Genomic DNA, 7,500 nt, shown 5'->3' on the forward strand with positions numbered 1-7,500 from the left:
TTAGAACGCTTCGCCGAGTTGCGAAGAATAAGCGAAACGCAGAGAAACTGCAGCCAAGTCGGGAGTGCGTGCAGAAGTAAGACAGAGTCCCTTGACCAAAAGGCTGAGACAAGTCGAACTTTATTTCCAAATGGTTCTGGAAACCATTGTCTTTAATTCCAACGCCAGAAAACACTCCGTCCGCCGTCACAAAAATACACGTCCGCCATTCCGGCAGGTTTAAATTGACTTACAAGTGGCTAGGGAAACCACTGTCTTTAATTCAAAACGTACACGTCCGCCATTCCGGCAGGCTTAATTTTACTTACAGGTGGCTAGGAAAACATTGTCTTTAATTCCAACGCCAGAAAACACTCCGTCCGCCGTCACAAAAATACACGTCCGCCATTCCGGCAGGCTTCATTTCACTTACAGGTGGCTAGGAAAACACTGTCTTTCATTCCTACACAAGAAAACGCTCCGTCCGCCATTCCGGCAGGTTTAATTTTACTTACAAGTGGCTAGGGAAACCACTGTCTTTAATTCAAAACGTACACGTCCGCCATTCCGGCAGGCTTAATTTTACTTACAGGTGGCTATGAAAACATTGTCTTCAATTCCTACACAAGAAAACGCTCCGTCCGCCATGAAAGACCTTGCAAGACCTTGTAAGACCTACAGGGCACAGTCAGGCTTATTCGTATTTACAACTGCCTACCCCCACACCATTGTCTTTCATTCCAACACTAAGTGAATTCCCCCCTTACAAAAACACATGTCCTCGATTCCCCTACAAAGTAAGTAGTGAGACACCACGGTCCCTTGACCAAGAGATACGGGCAGGTTCAAGTTGACTTATGTCTGGCTAGGAAAACCATCGTCTTTCATTCCAACGCAAGAAAACGCTCCGTCCGCCGTCACAAAAATACACGTCCGCCATTCCGGCAGGCTTCATTTCACTTACAGGTGGCTAGGAAAACATTGTCTTTACTTCCTACACAAGAAAACGCTCCGTCCGCCGTGACAAAAATACACGTCCGCCATTCCGGCAGGCTTCATTTCACTTACAGGTGGCTAGGGAAACCACTGTCTTTAATTCAAACACAACACCCAATGCCGCAAGTGCGTCCGTGGCCCGGCACATACGTACACGTCCGCCATTCCGGCAGGCTTCATTTCACTTACAGGTGGCAAGGAAAACATTGTCTTTCATTCCTACACAAGAAAACGCTCCGTCCGCCATCGTTAAAAAATACATGTCCGCGATGTAAGACCTCGTCAGACCTCGTAAGACCTACAGGGCACAGTCAGGCGCATTCGCATTTACAATTGCCGACCCAGAACCATTGTCTTTCATTCCAACACTCCGCGAATTCCCCGCCACAACAACCCATGTCCGCGATTCCCCTACAAAGTCAAACGCCCACGTCACCACCACGCACCAAAATCATCACAGACAAACAACGCCAACGCAGACCAAACGTCGACGCCGCTCAGGGCAACCCACCAACGACGCAAGTGCGGCAGCGCGAACGGTAAGCTGGCGGGGCACCGCCGACAACATCATCGCACGGACGGCGCACCGTGCCAAGCCTCCCGTCGCACCCCGCAAGTCCAAACTCAAATCGAAGCCGAAAAGGGTTGCTTGCGGCAACGGGGCGACACACAAAGCCAACACGGGAGCACGTCCCACAACGCGCCCCACAGGTCACTCCCACAAAACACAATCTAAAAAGGCGCACCCCCAAAGGACTGCAAAACAGGGGACGGCGGCACGCCCGTCACGCCATACCTCCAAAAAACATGCATCCCACAACGCGTCCCACAGGTCACTCTCAAAAACACAATCCGAAAAAGCGCACCTCAACGGACTGAAAAACGGGACGGCGGCACGCCCGTCACGCCATACCTCCAAAAAACATGCATCCCACAACGCGTCCCACAGGTCACTCTCAAAAACACAATCTGAAAAAGCGCACCTCAACGGACTGAAAAACGGGACGGCGGCACGCCCGTCACGCCATACCTCCAAAAAACATGCATCCCACAACGCGTCCCACAGGTCACTCTCAAAAACACAATCTGAAAAAGTCCACCTCAAAGGACTGAAAAACGGGACGGCGGCACGCCCGTCATGCCATACCTCCAAAAACAGGCATCCCACAACGCGCCCCACTGGTCACTCTCAAAAACACAATCCAAAAAAGCGCACCTCAACGGACTGAAAAACGGGACGGCGGCACGCCCGTCATGCCATACCTCCAAAAACAGGCATCCCACAACGCGCCCCACTGGTCACTCTCAAAAACACAATCCAAAAAAGCGCACCTCAACGGACTGAAAAACGGGACGGCGGCACGCCCGTCACGCCATACCTCCAAAAACATGCATCCCACAACGCGCCCCACAGGTCACTCTCAAAAACACAATCTGAAAAAGCGCACCTCAACGGACTGAAAAACGGGACGGCGGCACGCATGCCACACCATACCTCCAAAAACAGGCACCCCACAACGCGTCCCACAGGTCACTCTCAAAAACACAATCCAAAAAAGCGCACCTCAACGGACTGAAAAACGGGACGGCGGCACGCCCGTCACGCCATACCTCCAAAAACAGGCATCCCACAACGCGCCCCACGGGTCACTCTCAAAAACACAATCTGAAAAAGCCCACCTCAACGGACTGAAAAACGGGACGGCGGCACGCATGCCACACCATACCTCCAAAAACATGCACCCCACAACGCGCCCCACGGGTCACTCTCAAAAACACAATCTAAAAAAGCGCACCCCAACGGACTGAAAAACGGGACGGCGGCACGCCCGTCACGCAACACCTCCAAAAACAGGCATCCCACAACGCGCCCCACAAGTCACTCTCAAAAACACAACCTAAAAAAGCGCGCCCCAACGGGCCGGCTCGATTTTTCGTCTTTACCCTAACTTTTGCCCTAACACTATCCGTTAGCTCGATTTGTGGTGCTAACCCTAACCCTTGCCCTAACCGTATCCGTTCACTTCATCTACGGTGCTAACCCTAACTTCTGCCCTAACCCTATCCGTTAGCTCGATTTGTGGTGCTAACCCTAACTTCTGCCCTAACCCTATCCGTTAGCTCGATTTGTAGTGCTAACCCTAAGTCCAGCCCTAACCGTATCCGTTCACTTCATCTACGGTGCTAACCCTAACTTCTGCCCTAACACTATCCGTTAGTTCGATTTGTGGTGCTAACCCTAAGTCCAGCCCTAACCGTATCCGTTCACTTCATCTATGGTGCTAACCCTAAGTCCTGCCCTAACCGTATCCGTTAAGTCCATTTGCGGTGCTAACCCTAAGTCCTGCCCTAACCGTATCCGTTAACTCGATTTCTGGTGCTAACCCTAACCCTTGCCCTAACCGTATCCGTTCACTTCATTTCTGGTGCTAACCCTAACTTCTGCCCTAACCGTATCCGTTAACTCGATTTCTGGTGCTAACCCTAACCCTTGCCCTAACCGTATCCGTTCACTTCATTTCTGGTGCTAACCCTAACTTCTGCCCTAACCGTATCCGTTCACTTCATATCTGGTGCTAACCCTAGGTCTTGCCCTAACCGTGTCCGTTCAATTCATCTATGGTGCTAACCCTAAGTCCTGCCCTAACCGTATCCGTTAAGTCCATTTGCGGTGCTAACCCTAACCCTTGCCCTAACCGCATCCGTTCACTTCATTTCTGGTGCTAACCCTAACTTCTGCCCTAACCGTATCCGTTCACTTCATATCTGGTGCTAACCCTAGGTCTTGCCCTAACCGTATCCGTTCAATTCATCTATGGTGCTAACCCTAAGTCCAGCCCTAACCGTATCCGTTAAGTCCATTTGCGGTGCTAACCCTAACTCTTGCCCTAACCGTATCCGTTCACTTCATCTACGGTGCTAACCCTAACTTCTGCCCTAACCGTATCCGTTAGCTCGATTTGTGGTGCTAACCCTAAGTCCAGCCCTAACCGTATCCGTTAAGTCCATTTGCGGTGCTAACCCTAGGTCTTGCCCTAACCGTATCCGTTCACTTCATCTACGGTGCTAACCCTAACTTCTGCCCTAACCGTATCCGTTAGCTCGATTTGTGGTGCTAACCCTAAGTCCAGCCCTAACCGTATCCGTTAAGTCCATTTGCGGTGCTAACCCTAGCTCTTGCCCTAACCGTATCCGTTCACTTCATCTACGGTGCTAACCCTAACTTCTGCCCTAACCGTATCCGTTAGCTCGATTTGTGGTGCTAACCCTAAGTCCAGCCCTAACCGTATCCGTTAAGTCCATTTGCGGTGCTAACCCTAAGTCCTGCCCTAACCGCATCCGTTCACTTCATTTCTGGTGCTAACCCTAACCCTTGCCCTAACCGCATCCGTTCACTTCATCTATGGTGCTAACCCTAAGTCCAGCCCTAACCGTATCCGTTAAGTCCATTTGCGGCGCTAACCCTAAGTCCTGCCCTAACCGTATCCGTTCACTTCATTTCTGGTGCTAACCCTAGATCTTGCCCTAACCGTATCCGTTCACTTCATCTATGGTGCTAACCCTAAGTCCTGCCCTAACCGTATCCGTTAAGTCCATTTGCGTTGCTAACCCTAAGTCTTGCCCTAACCGTATCCGTTAAGTCGATTGGTGGTGCTAACCCTAACTCTTGCCCTAACCGTATCCGTTCACTCCATTTGTGGTGCTAACCCTAGGTCTTGCCCTAACCGTATCCGTTCACTTCATCTACGGTGCTAACCCTAACCCTTGCCCTAACCGTATCCGTTAAGTCGATTGGTGGTGCTAACCCTAACCCTAACCGTATCCGTTAGCTCGATTTCTAGTGCTAACCCTAACTTCTGCCCTAACAATATCCGTTCACTTCATTTCTGGTGCTAACCCTAACCCTTGCCCTAACCGCATCCGTTCACTTCAATTCTGGTGCTAACCCTAACTTCTGCCCTAACCGTATCCGTTCACTTCATATCTGGTGCTAACCCTAGGTCTTGCCCTAACCGTATCCGTTCAATTCATCTATGGTGCTAACCCTAAGTCCAGCCCTAACCGTATCCGTTAAGTCCATTTGCGGTGCTAACCCTAACTCTAGCCCTAACCGCATCCGTTCACTTCATTTCTGGTGCTAACCCTAACTTCTGCCCTAACCGTATCCGTTAACTCGATTTGCGGTGCTTACCTTAACCCTAACCGTATCCGTTCACTCCATTTGCGGTGCTAACCCTAACCCTAACCCTAACCCTTACCGTATCCTTTAACTTCATCTGTGGTGCTAACCCTAGCTTTTGCCCTAACCGTATCCGTTCACTCGATGTGCGTTCTTAACCCTAGCTCTTGCCCTAATCTTAACTTCGTTTAAGGTGCCAGCCCTAGCCCTAGCCAGCCCTGCCCCTTCCCTAACGCGCTCCGTTACCTCCATCCATTTGGGGGGACAAACAACATTCCACGCCCGATATGATGGACAACAAAAGACGGGACGGGCGGACATGCCACGGCGGTCCCACCTACCAGCCTCTCGGACACTTGAACGGAAAAAAAAAAGAAAAAAAAAAAGAGGTCTACAGCACCGGGAGTTCCCAGGCGGTCACCCATCCAAGTACTATCCCGGCCCGACTGGGATTCACTTCGCGGACCAGACGAGAAGCGGTGCTTTACCAGTGGTGTGGCCGTAGACGTAAGCAAAACCATTTTCACACGATGTCTATCGCGTCTGGGGCAAGCATGCACAGTCACCTAAAAGTGAAAACGTTCGGAATGCCACCACGGGGTATGCGGAAATTAGGTCAAAAAAAGTCAAAACGATCGGGAACTTACCTCGAGGGTGCGATGACCTGCCGTGTTTTCGTCCAAATACCGAGGCCAAAATCACCAGTACGCAGAGTCGCCACTTCAAAATTCAAAACGCTCGGGAACTTACCTCCTGGGTACGATCACCTGCGGTGTTGCCGTGTAAATACCGAGGCCAACATCAACAGTACGCAGAGTAACCTATTGCAAAGTCAAAACGCTCGGTAAGCTACCTCGAGGGTACGATGACCAGCCGTGTTTTCGTCCAAATACCGAGGCCAAAATCACCAGTACGCAGAGTCGCCGCTTCAAAATTCAAAACGCTCGGGAACTTACCTCGAGCCGTGTTGCCGTAAAAATCCCGAGCTCAATATCAAGACTACGCACTTAGGCCCTACGAAAAATCAGAACGCTCGGGCACCTACCTCGAAGTTACGAGGGTCTGCCGGGTTCCCGGAAAAAGCCCGAGCCACAACTCCACTTTCTCCCTAGGGATGCCTCAGGCCCTTCGGGGCCAAAGGCATCATTAGTCCTGCACGCCGGGCCCTGCTCCTTCAGTCCAGACAACTCCCCTTGAAGTCCGCAGGGGACACCCAAATGCCCGGGCCCCGGAGTTCGAGTCTTTCCCAGAGAAAAGGACGAGCTCTTCTGGTTTGACTGCCCTATTTTTAAAGAGTCCCCGGGCCAAAAGGCATCATTAGTCGTGAGACACGAGCCCCAAGCCCGAGAAGCACGAATTACGCGGAGAAGACCCCTCCAAGTCTGCGGAAGATACCCAACTTCCGGGATTCCAAGTCTTTACCCGAGAAAAGGACGTGCTCTCCGAGGGTCTCTGCTTGAATTTTAAGTCCCCTCGGACCAAAAGGCATCATTAGTCGCGAACCATGGGCCCCAAATTCGCACCCGAGAAGCACCCCCCAAAAATACGCACAGACCCCGACAGCCTCTCGGGAACTTCAAAATCGAAAGTCTAACTATCCAACGTATTGACGGTCTTTTGCTTTGGGGGATAAAAATTAGGGGAGGGATTTTTTTCCAAAAAATTTCCGAAAGTTGGACTTAGAAAAATTTTCCAACTTTTCCCCTAATGCGCGCAGAGGAGGGGGGACCGCTATCACCCAACTCGCCCGAAAGGGTAGCGCACCGAGACGGGGGGACCGCTATCACCCGGCTCGGAAGTACGAGATGCACGCCGCAACAGGGGGACCGCTATCACCTGGCACTCGTACGCAAAAAACACGCGATTCGGTGTGCTCGCCCGGGCCGTCCGTTTGACCAAGCCTTACTCATGTACGCCAACGACGTCTTGTGAAATGCGCGCTTCGCCGTTTCAATTTCGCCGTTCGTGGACGATGAAGTGGGTAGGTCCCAAACGCCCGGTTCCGGGAAACCACGAGCACTGCGCTGGGACCGATCGCAACTGGCGACCAATCCTCTCATGACGCGATTGGACGGCGAAAGGGGGAGAGGGTCCTTCGCGTCGCGAGAGGTAGAAAACGGCCGGAAGGTAGACCGAGAGAGCGTTGAGAACGCGGGACACGAATCTCCGCGGCGGACCCGAAGCGGGCGCTCCTGCGTTCGGGTCTTGCTTGGCTTTCGAAACGCCTGAACCGTCGTGAGAACGACCCGGTCCGTGCGTGGGACCAGCGGTCGGACGTGCAGAGAGAGAGACTCGACTACACACGGCCAGTACGTGTCGACGCCGACACCGAACCCCGGAAGCGG

The 7,500-nt window shown here is 52.1% G+C and overlaps 1 non-coding gene across 1 annotated transcript; it reads right to left on the reverse strand.

Moving 5' to 3' along the window:
• Positions 1 to 5,543: 5,543 nt before the first annotated feature.
• Positions 5,544 to 5,662, reverse strand: LOC137271534 (5S ribosomal RNA). The gene has a single exon (XR_010956056.1). It is a non-coding gene; the product is annotated as a 5S ribosomal RNA (ribosomal RNA).
• Between the last annotated feature and the right edge of the window lie 1,838 nt (positions 5,663 to 7,500).

The sequence above is a fragment of the Haliotis asinina genome, unplaced genomic scaffold (assembly GCF_037392515.1).
Source record: "Haliotis asinina isolate JCU_RB_2024 unplaced genomic scaffold, JCU_Hal_asi_v2 scaffold_153, whole genome shotgun sequence".
Taxonomy (NCBI): Eukaryota; Metazoa; Mollusca; class Gastropoda; order Lepetellida; family Haliotidae; genus Haliotis; species Haliotis asinina.